The 18,104-nt window shown below is 37.9% G+C and overlaps 1 protein-coding gene across 4 annotated transcripts in view; it reads right to left on the minus strand.

The window, feature by feature from the left end:
- CNTN1 (contactin 1) overlaps nt 1–18,104 on the minus strand; it is a 292,079-nt gene that overhangs the window by 170,157 nt on the left and 103,818 nt on the right. For 2 of the 4 annotated variants that reach the window (XM_080661301.1, XM_080661303.1), the window contains exon 1: nt 15,923–16,543. The exons of the other annotated variants lie outside the window; for them this stretch is intronic. The gene's annotated coding sequence lies outside the window, so the exon portion shown is untranslated. Of the gene's footprint in view, nt 1–15,922; nt 16,544–18,104 lie in introns of those variants that run through there. 4 annotated transcript variants of the gene reach the window in all.

Here is an 18,104-nt window from a genome sequence, read left to right on the forward strand (position 1 = left end):
AATTTTTGTGGTATCTTTATTTAAATAACATTAAAATGGGAAAAACATGCCATTTAGAATTTAAAGCATATATAATGCTAAAAAACGTACATGTGATTCATAAAGTATTTACAAACATTCTTGCATATCCTATGTAATAAAAGTATAATACGCAAATTGACCGAATGGCGGGATGACCTGTCGGTGGGGGGTGGGGCTGGCAAGCAGGCGGTGCCAGGCCAGCCAAGGCGCATGCCAGCAGACAGAGGGAGGGGATGGAGATGGTGGGGGGCAGCAGTGAAGGGGCGATCGGCCCTCCAGTCACCTTCCACAGAGGGAGGCCAGCCTGCGGCTTAAGCCCGCTCCCCCTGGAGCTGTCAGTGGGACATCCCCTGAGGGCTCCAGACTGCAAGAGTGCTCAGGCCAGGCTGAAGGACCCACCTGAGTGCACGAATTTTTGTGCACCAGACCTCTAGTATAAAATAAAGTCTAAGACACCTGCTACAAAGCTTGAAAACCAAGCCACAGTTATACCATGTACTAGAAAGAGGAGTGGTCCCAGATGGAGCTGGCCTAAATTAAAAATTAGTATTTCTGCTCATCCTAGTGATATTTATGAGGTAACAGGTTCAGGTATCTCTGAACGTGTTACCTCATCTATAAAATGGTAATAAAAGTACCTTTCATACCAACCTTAAGAATAGCTGAGGTATTTTTATGGGAAGGTACAATATATATAATAAAGATTTTGCTAATTAAAGTTTGGTTTAACAACAATGAGTATGTAATTCTGTAGCAGAACTAACCCCAGAGATCCAAAAAAGTGAATGATTGAAAGTCAGATCCCAGGGGGCTCCCAAAATATCTACATAATTTCCTTTTTGACTATATAGATAACATGAAATATTTACTCCTTTGTGAAATATGATTTCAAATACATACACATGCATGCATATATATGCAATTATCTATACATAGATAAAAAATTGTATATATAATTATATACAGGGTGGGACAAAAGTAGGTTTACAATGGTTCACATGAAAAATACAAGCATAATTAATAAATAATACAATAATAAATTATTTTGCATGCTCACAACTACATATATGTGTGTGTGTATACTCTTTTGAGCTAGGACTTTCATTCTCAGTGCACTGGAAAAAGCAGTAAGAATAAAAAGGAAAGAGTAAAGTGAAAAGAATTTATGTATGTAAACTAAGGAAAGAAAGTTACCCCTATGTCTAAGTCACCCCTATGTTTTTATTAAAGTAGTGATTGATACTCCAGTCACATGGGAACTCTATCAATACCTTTGATTAAGAGATTGACCTAAAGGGTCCCACTTCTACCACTATCACATGTCGACTCAAAGGCTCTGGACAAGAGTTTCATAGCAAATCAAGGATTCACTGCATGGTAAATACAACCCCAATCAGAATTTCAGCAGGAATATTTCTATTTTATGTCCTGAAGCTTGAAAACGATCTAGATGAATGATGTCTAGATGAATGATCTAGATGTCCTTGTTAAAGACAATTTGATGAACAAAACTATTAACATTGAATTTACTTTATCATCCTTATGCCAAAAAAATGTGGTGTTTCATTCATCAAAATTATAAAGAACACAATAGAGAATGGATAATTTATAACTGATTTAGATTTGGTGCAGTAATAATACAAACATGAGTAAATAGCCTCATACAACTCCCATTAAAAAAAAAATACTCTCAAATCAATTGGTACATATCTGCACCAACTATAATCTCACTGACAGCTAAAAAATACAAAAGCTATCTATACTGATTAATATAGACATGCAACTTACTCAAGACTAGCTCATATTTTAATATCATTACTCTGAATAACTTGATACATTAACTGATAGGAACTATAATAGATTTAGACTGTGTGTGCATCTTCTGAAAGATTTTTTTAATACAAAGAATGACCAAGGGATAGATTGGAGGCATTAGTAATTCCATTTTGTTTTATGACACACAAAAGGAACAGAACTTTTAGGAACTATTCGCTCCTTTTACCACACTCCTGGCTAGCCCTGCAGAACATCGGGATGTATCTAAGACAACAGTTGAAAACTATTAAATCATAATTCAGGCTCCTGTCAGGAAAATCAAAAGAAGGAAAAAATGTAATTCTGGACATGTCCTTAGAAATTTTAAGTGAAATGACTGTAAGCTTACAGTCTTTAGAAAACTATAAATAAACGTTTAGATTTATTATGAATTGATTTTAAATGAAACAATATAGTTATGTTTGTAAGGCAAATTATTGGGTACCTTTGTATGCGACACAGCATAATTTAAATAGAAACCTGCAGTAGCATATACAATGCTAAGGATATAAGCATTAACAAATATGCCACTTTACTATCATTATCTAAAAAGTTGGTTGGTAGGTCACCAATTGTTTATTGGATTCATGTATATTTCCCACTAGTATAGTATTCTGTGTCTCCTGGGGAAAAATAAATAGGCTCTTCGTAATTTAAATTTGTTTTGCTTTTATTTATATGACTTGGCTTAGGAATTATTTAAAACTCATTATTTCTATAATACAAATCATCATTAGATATTAGATATTATTACAAAGGTATCTAAGAAGGTTGTTGGGATTCCATATTTCATGGAGAGTGTCTCCCCAATAGACATTCTTCAGTGATAGGAGAATAAATCAGAGAGCCTAGCATAATATCTAGAACTAGTTAATTCTTTTTCCCCTGGAAAATCCCAACAAAACATAATTCTTGGTATTTGTGGAACCAGAGGATAGATGGCTAGGTTGGATTGACACATACTTGTGAGTCAGTTTTGTAGAAATGGTTCAGAGGTTGAAAATGATTTTCAGTTGGCAATATGCTTGTTTTGGGGGTCAGTCATTAATGTAAATTATATATTTGTTCATGTTTCACTTTCACTGACTAATTTACCTTGTTTAATTATATAAAATAAACATTTTAAATTAAAAGTGTAGTTTTGATTGTTGTTAATAATAAGTTTATTCTTTTGGTCTTCATATGTTTTCTTTTAGAGGTGTGAAAGTTCTTAACAGTTGCATGGACCTTTTATTTTTACTTCACAAACAGTTGGAGAATTGGTGAGGCCAGATATTACTAACACGCATTTTAAAGATTAATAACCTTTATCTTAGAGGGATTAAGCCAATTGTCTAAAATCTCAAAGAAATAAATTCAGGCTTTCTGATTATTAGTGCACTGGGTTTATGGTACTACAACAATAATCTACACTAATAAAAGAGAAAGATGCAAACTGACCATACCTTCGCAACACCCACCAGCCAATCAGGAGTATGCAAATTAACCCAACAAAGATGGCGGGTTAATTTGAATACGCAGGCACCGAGTGGCCGGGGGTGGGGTGGGATGCTTGCGTCATCACCATGGCAATGACACAGGCATTCAGTACCGCCCCAGCAGCTCCGGGCCTCTGGGCAGCGTGGGAAGGCGGAAAGGCAGCTCTGAGACAGAGTGAAGGTGGTGCCAGCAGCCAGGGAAAGGAAGGCCCATTCTTGCATGAAATTTCATGCATTGGGCCTCTAATATTTAATATTCCTCTAACTGTGCAGAGATGTTTTCTCTTGATATTTCATTACCTCTTGCTTAGTAATATATAATCAAAATCTATCACAAATTCTAAACCAGCACAATAATATATTTGTAAATTTTGTCTGAAAAGAAATTCATGGAGAAAAAAAGTGATTTTTCTCCTTTTTAACCAGTCCCTACTGCCCTTTTTTCAGTAAGAAGAGCTAAAGCTCTGGGTTGCATTTGTACTACAAAGCCATGCTGCATAATTCAGTGCAGTACAATTTCAGTAGCAGTTTCATTCTTGAGAAAATCTAAAATGAAGTGCCCTTTCCAGATGCCAGATGTATGACATACATCCTTGAAAGGCCTTGAAAACAATAATAATTTAATTGGAAAGCTTCTTTGAAATATTCTCTTTTCAGTTTATTCCATCTGTATCTCCTATAGAGAGAACTGGATGTGGTCAGATTAGTGTTTATCATAAATTCCAACATAGCATTTGAATGTCGTGAATCAAAACAAGTGAGGGTCTAAAAGAGAAACAAAACAAAACAAACAAAAAAACAAGTGAGGGTCTAGATGCTAACTCATAAATTATTCACATATTTATTTGTTCACATATATACTAATACTTCCAAAGGAATTTGTGACAGCTTACATAATCAATATAGCTTTTAAGATAGTAATAAAATAAGGAGACCCCAGTATGAGAGAAATCAAGTGAAATTTAGCTAAAAGCTGCAAGGGAAGGGGGGAAAAAGGGAAAGGCAACTAATTATATAGCTCATACCTAATAAAAGTAATAATAATAACTTTAAATAAAATTATTTTTTCCTAATTGAACACTAAGGGGGATTTTGACTTTAGAGAAATATTAAGGGGAAAATACTTTAAAGTACAGTTAGAAAAGAATATCTAATGCAGCCTATCTAATAAAAGAGCAATATGCAAATTAACCATCACTCTGCTACACCCACAAGCCACACCCACCAGCCAATCAGGAGCGAGTATGCAAATTAACCCAACCAAGATGGCTGCGGCCATGGAGAGAGCAGGAGGGAGGCTTGGGTTTCCCCAGCAATGGAGGAAGCCAAGCTTTCACGCACTCCCTGGTCAGCCCACTCCAGGCTACAAAGTTTCAATTATAGAAGGTAAATAAATCTCAACAAAAATGGCGGCAGCCACAGAGCTGGAGAGAGCAGGAGGCTAGGGTTGCCCTCGACGATGGAGGAAGCCAAGCTTCTGAAGCCCTGGCCTGCCTTGGCCTCCGCTACAAAGTTTCAATTATAGAAGATAAATAAATCCCAACAGAAATGGCTGCCACCACAAAGTGAGCAGAAGGTTTGGCTCCACTGAAGGCTACAAAGTTTCAATTGCAGAAGATAAATAAATCCCAGATACCAGGGCCTCCTCTTGGGTTGCCAGGGGGCATAGCCAGCCTGAAAACCACCACAGGCCCCTTGCCCAGGCCACCCCACACCCCAAGGGAACCCCCACCCTGATACGGGACACCCTTCAGAGCAAACCAGCTGGCCCCCACCCATGCACCAGGCCTCTATCCTATATAATAAAAGAGTAATATGCAGATTGACCATCACTGCAACACACAAGATGGCTGCCCCCATGTGTTCAAAGATCCTGCCCCCATGTGGATACAAGATGGCCACCACAAGATGGCCAGCAGGGGAGGGCAGTTGGGAGGGACCAGGCCTGCAAAGAAGGGCAGTTGGGGGTGATCAAGCCTGCCGGGGAGGGCAGTTAGGGTTGACCAGGCCAGCAGAGGAGGGAAGTGGGGGTGACTGGGCCTGCAGGGAAGGGCAGTTAGGGGGGACCCAGGCCAGCAGGGGAGAGCAGTTGGGGGGGACCAGGCCTGCAGGGGAGGACAGTTAGGGTTGACCAGGCCTGCAGGGGAGGGCAGTTAGGGGTGACCAGGCCTGCAGGGGAGGGCAGTTAGGGGCAAGCAGGCTGGCAGGGGAGCAGTTAGGCATCAATCAGGCTGGCAGGGGATTGGTTAGGGGGTGATCAGGCTGGCAGGCAGAAGCGGTTAGGGGCAATCAGGAAGGCAGGCAGGTGAGCAGTTGGGAGCCAGCAGTCCTGGATTGTGAGAGGGATGTCCGACTGCCCGGGCAGTCGGACATCCCTCATGGGGTCCCAGATTGGAGAGGGTACAGGCTGGGCTGAGGGACACCATCCCCCCCCCTGCCCCCGTGCACAAATTTCGTGCACCGGGCCTCTAGTTTTTATATAATTTTGGTGTCCAGTTGCAGCCCTGGGAATCCTGTCTATCTAGGTATAAAGCTTACTATTTCTATGACAGCATAGGTGCAGAGCTGAGATGTTCTAGAGAAACAACTAACTGTTTAGTACAGTGGTTGGCGAATCGCGGCTCACAAGCCGAGGTTTGCCGCTCTGTTGACTAATGAGTTTGCTGACCACTGTCATATACTACCCTTTACCTCTTTGCACACAATATGCCACAATTGCCTAATCCTCACAGCTTCCAACTACACGGTAACATTTAGTCTATTCCAGTGGTCGGCAAACTCATTAGTCAACAGAGCGGCAAACCACGGCTTGCGAGCCGCATGTGGCTAGTGAGCTGCAGTTTGCCGACCTCTGGTTTAGTACATTAAGTCCACTGCTCTCTATTTAAGAATGTGCCTGTGGCATAACTAGTAAGATAAAATTCTAATTGCTATCTACATTATAAATTCACTGTTTTTAAACTTTTCCCTAAAGATCATTGAAAGTAATAAAATTCAAATAATTTGCAGTTCACATTTTTAACTGGCATAAATAGGCCACACAGTGTTTGAAAGTGACACAAATGGAAAGCAGTAACCATTAGTGAATTCAGGTTTTTTTCCCTCTGGAAAAATAAATGTTAAAAAGAAAAACATTGGCTGATTTGAATTACTTTACTACAGAAAGTAAAAATAAAAAGCTGCTTTATGGGTTGATAATGCTTAGGAAGAAAGGAAATGAATACTTAAGTCTGCAGGAGACTTGATGGAAGTATTGGAGTTTGCAGTACCCTCACCCATAATTCCTGCCATTATTTTATTACTGGTAGATCTGCTTGTCCCTTCCACATCAATTGTCCATATGAGTTTACTCTTTTTCTAATTTCCACTATAATGTGATTGATAAAGCAATTTCTTTTATCACCTATAAACTGAGTATTTTCCATAGATTTGTTGCTGAATTTATTTTAGATCAGCCTCATCAGTTATCACATCATTGTTTTCCCAATTAACTTAATCTGTGTAAATGATTTTTATTACCTATTAGTAAAATATTACTATGAAATATTTAATTTCCATTCTGTCCATGTATTGTTGAGACATTTCTTTATAGCCCAAACTTAATCACTCCATTCTTTAACAAAATAATCTATACTAATAAAAGCCAAAGTTGTCCTCGCACCCTCATGCACGACGTCATCACAAGATGGCCATCACAAGATGGCTGCATGCACAGTGGAGGTGGGACTCAGTGGCTGCTCCATGCGGTGAGGTGTTGGATTCCTGTGTCTCTATGCAGTGTGGAGGAGGCTGGGCCCAGCGTCTCTGCCGCCTCATGTGGAGGAGGCTGGTCCTGGAGGAGGAGGCGGGTTGTGGCAGGAGAGGGCAGTTGGGGGCGATCAGGCCGGCAGGGGAGCAGTTAGGCATCAATCAGGCCAGCAGGAGAGTGGTTAGGGGGCGATCAGGCTGGCAGGCAGAAATGGTTAGGGGCAATCAGGCAGGCAGGCAGGTAAGCAGTTAGGTGCCAGTGGTCCCAGATTGGGAGAGGGATGTCCGACTGTCGGTTTAGGCCCGATCTCCGCTCACGCCGGGGCTGGTAGGTCACGGGCATGCCCCGCAGCTTTCATCAGCATCTCAAACCTCAACAGCAGCAGCAGCAGCAGCAGCCATGGTAGCAGCAGTGGCGGCAGTGCCCACGTGAGCTGCCCCAAGTGGGCAGCATGTTCCATCAGTGGCTGGCCTGGCACACATGTATAGAGGTGCAGTCACTGGCACCCACTTTCCCTCAGGCCTGAGCACCGGAGCAGCTGGGGATGAGCTGGTGATCCCAATGGCATGACAGCTTGGCAGCAGAGGTGTGTTCAGCCTGGGGACTGGCAAACAGGCTGAAGATGGCCCTGAACACAGGAGGCTAGGCCTAGGGACCCTACCCTCACGATTTCATGCGCTGGGCCCCTAGTATATATATATGGACATTGATACAGTCTCCACTTCAACTTTAACACATTACTCATGTTTATTCCTAAATTACAAGCCATTGAAATTTCTGTTTTTAATAATATAACCAAAGCATTAATTTTAAGCATATCAGTGGACACATGACTGGCTATTTTAAAGAAGGATTGAGTTTCTAGTGATGCCAAGTATGTCTCTACAGGTGCCCATTTCCTAATCAATGCTCTCGAATGATTTCTTCCAACATTATATTTCTGTGGTTAAGATCTAAGAATTCTATGTGTTTTGAATCACAGTGGAATAATTTTCTTTCACTGAAGTTTTCTTTCTTAAGAATGTTTCTCAAAATTGATAATTTAGAGAAGCAAAAGCAATTCATTAAAGAACATCCTGCCTTAAACTAAAATGTTAATTACATGAAAAACATTATATATGAATCAAGAATTCTACAATTAAAAATAATACTGCAATTTTTATATTATTATTACATTTTTAACCTTATGTGCTGTGAAAGTTATTTTTCTATATACACATAGGTATTTAAGCGAGTCCATGAATAGTAAGTGTCAATCATCAGAAACTCAGTTTTCACATGTAAAAATTAAGGAATTTTAATATGAACCCTTTCAACTCTAAGATTTATTTCATTCTTGATGAGGGACTTGAGAGATAAATTCTAAATAATGTTCCTCTTAGATTACCAGAAACATTTTCTTCAAGACTGCAGGAAGCATCTATTTAAGGGCAATGTAAATAAAAGGAGGTCTTAACCAAAAGGCACTAATATTTCCATAGGTGAGAACTCATCCTACTGAAGTAAAGAACAGAAAGAAAAATAATCATATTTGTGATTTTTCTTACATTTAATAACTTAAAATATCATTGTGCCAAAGAATTTCATTTTCTCCTACAATAATGATAAAAATTTGTCATTTATTAAAAAGCCAATAATATTTGGCATTTGTGCTCTCCTGTAAAGGTCTCATACAAATGTACCTACGTAAACATTTGGCCATGTTCTCTCTCTCCTAGATGAGTATGCTGGCACAAACGCCTGCTTCTCTCAATAGCTTTATTATTATTTCTACTTAATTCTACTCCTTTTAAGAATTTCCTATGTATTTAATATCTTCAATAATTAAAAAACAAACTAAAAAAAAACCAAAAAACAATGTACTATTTCAATTCATTTTAGCAACAGGACACAATCCCAGACCCAACAAATCACATTCTTTTCGGCCTAGATCTCTGCTTATCTTACAGGTCATTTATTTCTAGCAATTTGTTTTATATAATTTGTCTATTAGCTATGTGTGCATGACAGTATAAAATACATTCACTGTTTTTTTAAATATACTTTCTTAACATTCCTATTATCGCATTGTCCATTTCATTGTAACTATTATGAATTAATTACATGAGTAAAAAATTATTATCATATGCCCTGGCCAGATGGCTAAGAGTGTTGGAGCATTGTCCCATGCACCAAAAGGTTGCTGGTTTGATTCCCAATTAGGTCACATACTAGGTTGCGGGTTTGATTCCAGGCCGGCTTGACCTTCATTCCTCTTTCTCTAAAAATCAATAAACATAAATCCTCAGGTGAGGATTAAGAAACAACAATATCACCAAGACATTAATGACAAATATTTACCAACTATTTAAAATATGTCAGACAATATGCTAAAGGCTAAGGATCTGGACATAAACAGAATAATAATTGCTCCCATGAAGTCTAAAAACAGGTTGAATGTTATATAAATCTAGAGGCCCACTGCACGGAAATTTGTGCACTTGGGGAGGTCCCTCAGCCCAGCCTGTGCCCTCTCGCAGTCCAGGCCCCCTCGGAGGATGTCCCCCTGCCAACTTAGGTCTGCACCTGAGGGGATCAGGCCTGAGTTGGCAGTCAGACATTCCTCTGGCATCCTGGAAACCCTCAGGGGATGTCCAACTGACAGCTTAGGACAACCTTAAGCCACACTAGGACATCCTTAGTGCTGCCAAGGAGGCAGGAGAGGCTCCTGCCACTGCCACTGTACTTGCAGCTGTCAACAGCTTGTGGCTGGGTGGAGCTCCCCCTGTGGAAGTGCACTGACCACCAAGGGGCAGCTCCTGTGTTGAATGTCTGCCCCCTGGTGGTCAGTGTGCATCATAGTGACTGGTCGTTCCTGGATGTTCCACCATTAGGGTCAATTTGCATATTACCCTTTTATTATATAGAATAATTTAAAATATTTTCTTTTCATTCCTTCTATTCACATAACTTCTAAGTAAGAAATGTTTTATTAAAATATCCACAGTACTTTTGCTGGGAAGAATATCTGGTCAATTTTTAAATAACCAAATGTTTTTATATTTATTTTTTAATCACTATGTCAACAAAAACTGTATGCTCACTCATTCCAACCATCCGAACTTGCCATTTACAACATAATCCTTGTAAAAAAATATCACAAAATGTACTCATTGATGGTAGTGGGAGAGGTGGCTCTGAGAGATATAAAAATATCTATATCTGGTGGTCAGGCATGTTTCCTTAGGTACAGTTAGTCTTCATTGAGATTGAAGGCCACATTCATAGAGAAGCTGACATTATTAACATGACATTCAAATCTTCAGTTACAGATATATTTTAGGTCCAGCTAAAACCCATCCTCATCCTTCCCAACATTTGCTTGTATAGTCCTCTGTCACATGAAACTATATCCTTCTAATAAATGCCCTCTCTTGCTTAAGCTAGCTTATGATAGATTTTTGTCATTAAAAAAAATCCTACTATTAAAGGATTCATGTTACATTCAATATGTTCATTTAACATAACAAATGTTCTCTCCATTTGATGGTGTGACAAGCCATAGTGTCTTAGAATTAATAAAATGTGATAACATTAACTTATATGATCATTCATTCAACACATAATTATTGACATGTGCTATCTTCATGGCACTGTATCAGACACTGGGGAAGCAATGATGAATAAGACAGATGTATTCTTTATACAGGAGACTTTCCTGGTTAGTTTCACTTTTTCTCCTGTAGGAGCTAAGAAAGAGGGCAAAAGGGTCTTAAAACATCTCCCTAGGGAAAAGAATTTTTTAAATATTCTATCACTAGTTAATAATTTAGAAAAACCAATAACTTATTAATCTACTCATAAAATTAATTGGAAGGCAGATATTTTAGAAATGATCATATTGGCTAAAAATATCAAAGTTTCAGGCATGATGGCATAAGGGCTCGACTAGCAAACTAGATAGCAATTGATTGGCCTGAGAACTATAGTTGACAGTATCAGAAAAAATAAGCTTTTAGGTTAGATAGGAAAATAAGAGGAAAGAGTGGTGTTAATTCCAAATTTATATAGGGAAAATGGAAGTAGCTCTTCCACTTAGAACCCATGTATCTATCCTGAAGGTCAATCAGAATAGCCACATTAAGCCAAGCCCCACCTACAAATATTACTGTGCATGGGACTTTTTAATTAATCCACTGGAGGCCTGATGCACGAAATTCATGCAAGAGTAGGCCTTCGCAGCCCTGGGGTTTCATCCGGAGGGTCGTTTTGCTGTTCAGCTGTTCGGTCGATTTGCATATTATGCTTTTATTATAATAGACAATAATTTAAAAGGTGCTTAACACACTACATTCATTGAGACATTGCTATTATCACTTAGTAGACAAAGACAACTTAAGGAATTTTCTTCTAAAGATAAGATTGTATTCAGATTTTCTATAGTCTGACAAATTCTCTTTTTTGTAGGGTTAAAGTCCTTATTCTTTACTTTTATTATTTTTCAGTATTATGTTCCAGCCAAATCCTCATATACTAATCAATCTAAAGCCAGAGCTTATAGGAAACACAAAAGTAGAAAATAAAAAGTAAATTTTATACTTATAATAATTGCACAGAATAAATTTCTTCAGTGGTAAGCATTTCTAAATTTTCTACTAAAATTTCCCCACTGTAAAAACCAGTTCATTATGATTTCAAAGCACTTAAAAATAATAATAAACGTCATTTTTCCAGGTTCAAGTAAAGGAAAAAAAAGTAGTTGTTTTCTGTTTTTCTTACCTAATTGTTCTTAAACTTGGGTACCCTGATACTAAACTATTTTGTTTATTAATGGTCCATCTAATTCACCTCTTGGCTGTCTTCTTATCCAGTTCCTCAATAGATTCTCCTGTTTGTAACCCTGCTTCTCTTCTTGCCAACTAATATTTCAACTCCCATCTGTTTGAATTCCTATGTTCTTTCTGGCACAGCTCTGCCTCCAGATTCCCTCCCAGCCACCTACCTTGTTGCCCTTCCATCTGCTAGCATGACTAGTATCTTTTTTAACCTATTTCCAATCTAAATCATCTCCAATTTTCCATTTTAAGTTGCAAACAAATTTCATCAACGTTTATTTCTTAAAGGGTTAATTGTGATTGTAATAATATATATATATATATATATATATATATATATATATATATATATATAATCTTGGAGTTATAAGGGAAAGTTAAAAGGTATACAGTTTAAACATACATTTAGTGTTTGAATTCTTATACCTTTTAAAGTCACTTATGCATCTCAACTCTTCTCAGTGATGATGTTTTGAAATAATAGAGTGTACCGCCCAAAGACACTGCTAAGGGCTTTTGGTATATAGTCTTCAGAGTACTAACTATTTTTGTGTGGCCCAATTCGTGTTAGTCTTGGGCTTGACTGTTTGATTCATTGTTCCCAAGTTTTGCATTCACTGATGAGTAGCAACTACATTCTCAAGACAGTTTCATTCATTTTTTAGCAGAAATATTTTTTTAACTAGAATATTACCTAGTTACCTACTGGATATCAAAGACATTATGTAAATAATATTACAGTTTCAGAATTTGATATTTAAGTAGCATGAGGTTGCATTTTCTTTTAACATTGATTTCGTTACTTGACAAGGTAGATGCTCATTTTCATGTAACAGATATGATATACTACAAATTATAGCAGTCTCAGGGAAATATTTAAAATTTTGGAACTATGTAGTTTTCATAAAAGTAGAAACTTCTAATTCTCCATTCTTATTTCTGAAGGATATACCCTCCTCTGTCAACCACAATTTGGAAAAGAGTAAAACACGTTTATGGGAAGTTCACTCAGAATTTACCTGTACATTCAAAATAACAAAGATGTTTATTAAAAGCACAATGATTTTTTTTAAATTGACTGGTTTATTTGTAGTACTGGGAGTATAATATTTCTATTGATTTTAATTGGTGCTAAAGAAAATGTTAAGAAGCGTTTCATTTTGTTTTAATAAAGGTTGTATTCTTATCCAGGTATAGTACACTCAATAGATCTGGAGAGGACTGCCATTGAAAACATAGCTTGTTCTACTCACAGGTCCCAAGAGAAGGGAGCATGCCAAGCAATGGGGGTGGGGGGTTGAGATCATGGGTGATGGTCAGGAGGCCAAGGGAGAGCAAGCTGGAACTGTGAGCAAGAGCCTTTACTGTGTTTTTTGCAGGAAGCAGGCAAAGTAAAAGCGGATTTAGGATTGGCTAGTTTGAATAATTTCAGGGAGCTCTGGGGCATGGGGGTTGTCTCTAGATTCCTGGTACTTGTCCCTGGATGATTAAGGCAGGAGGAAAGTGGCCCGGAGTGATTAATAACTTTTCCACAATCCGAGTTTATGGTTAATGTTATAGAACATATAAGGTTAGATATAGATACAGATATAGATTGTAATTTTTTATTATAACATAGTGCAAAAATCTCTTATTAGTATAAGCATTTATTTCCTATAAGAAAATTGACAGTTTACAATTTTAAAATATTCTTCTCAACTAACCTCATTCTCTCACCTCAAAAAAATTAATTTTAAATTAATTATAAAATCTTATACTACTAAATCATAATATTTCAGGATTCTTATAAACTGATTTTAAGAGATATTAATAACATATACTAACTAGGAATGTAAGTATATTTTTCTTTCAAATATATTTCATGTTTCACTACTATAGTTTTCAATCCATATCCCCTTTTTTCCTTTTATTACATCTTTTTTACATCTTTAGTCTCTTTTTCAACTGTATCTAATATGATTATACTTTGCCATAATAATCACTAAGCTCATCTTGGTGGTTCATCTCATATTGTGGTTGATATTCTCATATTCTCATGAATTCCTTGTTAGTTTCTCCCAGTTGATAACCTATAAGAATTAATTATAACTACTCTAGGAATGGGGAATGGAGCACATCTCATTTCAGATTTTCCTCACATATGCCAGGAAATATCCTTCATCTGAACATCAAGTATTTTCCATGAAATTGATAAATGGCTTTGTTTGAGACATAGCAATGACAGAGAGGTTTAAATAAGTACAAGTGCAGAGTACATAGATCCCCTTGTTTATACAACCTCCCCATGTCAGCCCATTAATTTTACTGCCCTGATCTTGTCAGCCAGCATGGGAGTTTTTCTCCTTCTACTGTCACCTCACCAGCTCCAACAAGTGGCACTGTCATGATACTCATTACTCAGAATTTAGTGTGTCATTTAGCAATACATATATTTAAATGTATGCCCCCTCCATTCTGTCTCATTTTCCTTTAGACCCCATTTTATTTGCTCTTAATGGGGCACCTCAGCCAGGGGCATTTGAGCAGAACTGAACCATATGACTCAGCATCAGGAGACCTCTAAGTTGCAGAGGCAATCACACCTCCTTCCTAAGGAAACACTCCACGTGTGAGCTTCCTCCTGTTCCTAAAGGAGAGCAGCTTGGAAGATTTAAACACACTGTACAATGCTGAGGGCTCTGGGCCACCCCAGCACCCGGCAGTTGACAGGAAACCCACCTAATAGAGTAACGCCATAGCAGAATTGAAATGCACTGTGAAATGTTTGAAAGGTAGCTTTTCTGGCCTCTAATTATCATTCCTAAGTAGTTCTCTCTCTTAAAAAAAAAATAAATGATGCCTGATTTACAAAGCACACTTGGCCTTATCTATTATTTGAGTCTTAAGAGATTATGTAGCAAACATATTTTTTAAAAAAGCATCATTAACATACTTGAGGAAGTAGATATACATACATGTGACACTGAATTCTTAAATAAATCCTTTGTTACTATATATATGTGTGTGTGTGTGTGTGTGTGTGTACACATATATTTTTATGGGCATATATACATATACATATAGACTAATAGTTTAAATTACTGTTTAAAAAATCCTTAACAATTTTTACTATCCTTAGAGTTTCTTACTGAATGGTTGTTCATGCTTTTTTTCCACCCTAAAGATATGTTCAGGAATTCGTATCAGACTACCCATTATTTGTATATTTATTAATTATTTCCCATGATATTTAACCAAGCAGCTTTAATTCACAAAGACGGACAAGCATAGTATAACACTACGTTATTTAGTTTTTCAGAGCTGTAAATTTTATTTGGCTTTTATAGAATTAAATAAGTCTGATTTTTAAAACACTAAAGAAAGAAAGAAAGCTTTCTTTTTGGTAAATTTCCAAATATGCCATCTACCCATTTGTCTCAGAGCAGGGCATGCTAGACAGGGGGGACACAGCACCACAGGTAGAAGCCAAACTCTTTTGTTTCTGACAGCAAGGTCTTCCGTCAAGGACATGCTAGTCCAAATTGTTTTCATTCCATCTGTACGATTTGTATGCTGCACAGAATTTGAGTTTGAGTCCCTCGGACTTTCCTCTACTTCTGGGAGGACTGAGCATTATGGGCGTCTACCAACATCTTTGACCATAATTTGAACACGTTGGCATTAAGGAAATAATCGGAGCCACAGGAATACCACAGCCCTGCTGAAACTTCTCCACAAGGCAGTAATTTTTTTTATTGATTCAGCTCACTCTCAGTGCTGCCCCTCCCAAATGTGCAGGCTTCTGTCTAGCCCAGACCCACATACCTGAGCTCTGGTACCTCCTTGAAAAGCTTTTGCATGCAAAATAAAATACTTTATGGCACCACAATATCAAAAACATATAAAATACAGTCAGCTTTCAGTTAGCATAACAATTGAGAGCCCTGACACTGCATCACAATATTGAGGTCTGAGTCAACCTTACTAATAATACTGCATCGCTGTGATCCTCACTCAGCACATTCTTGTTTACAATGATCTAACCTAGAGGCAAACCTCAGACTTACCTCATATGCTGAGGGATCTGTCGTTCTGGGTATAATATTTATTGCAAATTATCCATCTGAATAAATGCAGCGACAGTTATACCGCAAGCCGCCTCTCTCCTGCAGCGGAAAGCAAGTTAAAAGGACTTCAAGCTGTGACCTCAGAGGCAGGCACAGCCGCTCCCATCCTTCAGCCAACCTTCTGAGAAGAGCAGGTTAGATGACAGCCAAGCTGGCTCTCTACACAGCAATACTTTCAAATAAAGCATTCTGTGCCTGGAGCTGGGGGACTTACATCTTCCAAATTCGGCTGGACCTAGTCAATGCTGCTTCTATGCCTGAAAATATTAAGCATCTCACTGCAGTCACTTTAATGCAAGAAACTATCTGAGGCGACTTCACAAACCCTGTCATTCTGTTCGGAGACTAAAGAATGAGCACCGCATGCATAATTCATGCATTAAAATCTTCAATGCACTTCCTGTAGCCACTGTTCTATCCAGTAATGGGCTATTGATCACCTCATTGCTAAGGCAATTGGAGCTCCGTGATTGGTTTACTTCCACAAGTAAAATTACAACCGAAATCACAGGCAGAAGCCTCCCACCCGGCAGCATCCACTGGGGTAAACACTCCCACAGAGGAGATGACATTTGCATACTGCAGAGTGTTTAAACTGAACTCTCATCTGCAAAAATGCAATAGCATCTGTTGTCTTTTATTCAGAAGACATATTTCTGCAGATTGAGGTTTATTATTTTACATCATAAGTAAGATCTATGGAGGTGTTATTTTCTCTACCATTTTTGGAAAATTAACAAGGCTAAACTGAAAATTAAGAGAGAAAAAAACACACACAGAAAAAGTGATTTTGGCTATAAGTCATAAATGTTTACCTGGGCTCATTTGAATAACCTTTCTTAGAAAACTTTAATTTAAAAATAATACATTTCTCATTTCAATAATGTGGAAGACATTTCTTTAAAAATGATTATAGTTGGTCCACGTGTTCCTCACTGTTAACTGTTTTGGGCTGTAAGCACATCTACTCTGGGTGTGTCAGTAGTTCTGAGAGCCCTTTCTCTTAGAATTTATGCATCTAAGAACACATCATGGCTTCTATTAGTCTTTTTTACTGCCTCCAAAAAGCAGGCTTTAAAACAAAATGTGCATTTAATTATGCTAATGTTCACCAAGGGAAAACACAGGTAGCGTTTTAAAATGCCATAGTATGCCTGGCTAGTGCGGCTCAGTGGTTCGGCGTCATCTTATGAACCAGGAGATCTGGGTTCGATCCCTAGTTAGGGTACATGCCTGGGTTGTGGCTAGATCCCCAGGAGGGGGCATGCAGGAGGCAGACAATCAATGATTCTCTCTGATCATTGATGTCTCTACCTCTCTCTCCCTCTCTCTTCCTCTCTGAAATCAATAAAAAAATATATTTAAAAATTTTTAAATGTCATAATAGTACTTGCAAAAATACTATAGTGAGAGATCCATATAAATTATGTGTGCATATATAGAAAATATTTTCTATTATCCAAAGTATCTTCAATGTTAAAATTAATTAAGCTGCAGTTGTTGTTTTTCACCCAAAGAAAACAGAATATGATGTTATGATGAACATTTAGTGGCCTAAGGCCATGTCTTTCTAAAGCCTCTTTTTATACACACACAGGTACAACATGCAAGCATACAAGTATCATATTTCTATGATAAGCCATTTGTTAAAACCAGGGTAAAACCTTCAAATTCATGTGTTGGGGCTAGAGGACATAATAACTGTCAGAGTATACCCCACCTAACAATTACTAGTACACTGCAGGGAGCAATTCACTCTTGGAGGAGGCATGATAACAGCGAATTTTAGTCAGTAAACCAGTAAGAATTGCTATCAACATGCACGGGTAATACTGGTGCTGATGACAATAGAGATGGAGTTTAGGGATGTTCAGAGAGATATCTCTTCCTTCCTAGTGCATATGTAAGAGCATAAACCCTGCTAGGCCATAGAGAAGATAATGACACCTAATTGATGAAGGCTATGTTAAAATAGTCTACGTGGCAGTATGAAAAATTAACCATCTAAGAACCATGTATATTCCATATTCTGTAAATATTTTGTTCTACCCCAGGTAGCTTCTATTTGTATAGAATCTTTAATATAATCAAATTCCAGTAAACTACATAGTAGATCTTATTT

Source organism: Plecotus auritus, assembly GCF_963455305.1.
Source record: "Plecotus auritus genome assembly, chromosome: 3".
Classification (NCBI taxonomy): Eukaryota; Metazoa; Chordata; class Mammalia; order Chiroptera; family Vespertilionidae; genus Plecotus; species Plecotus auritus.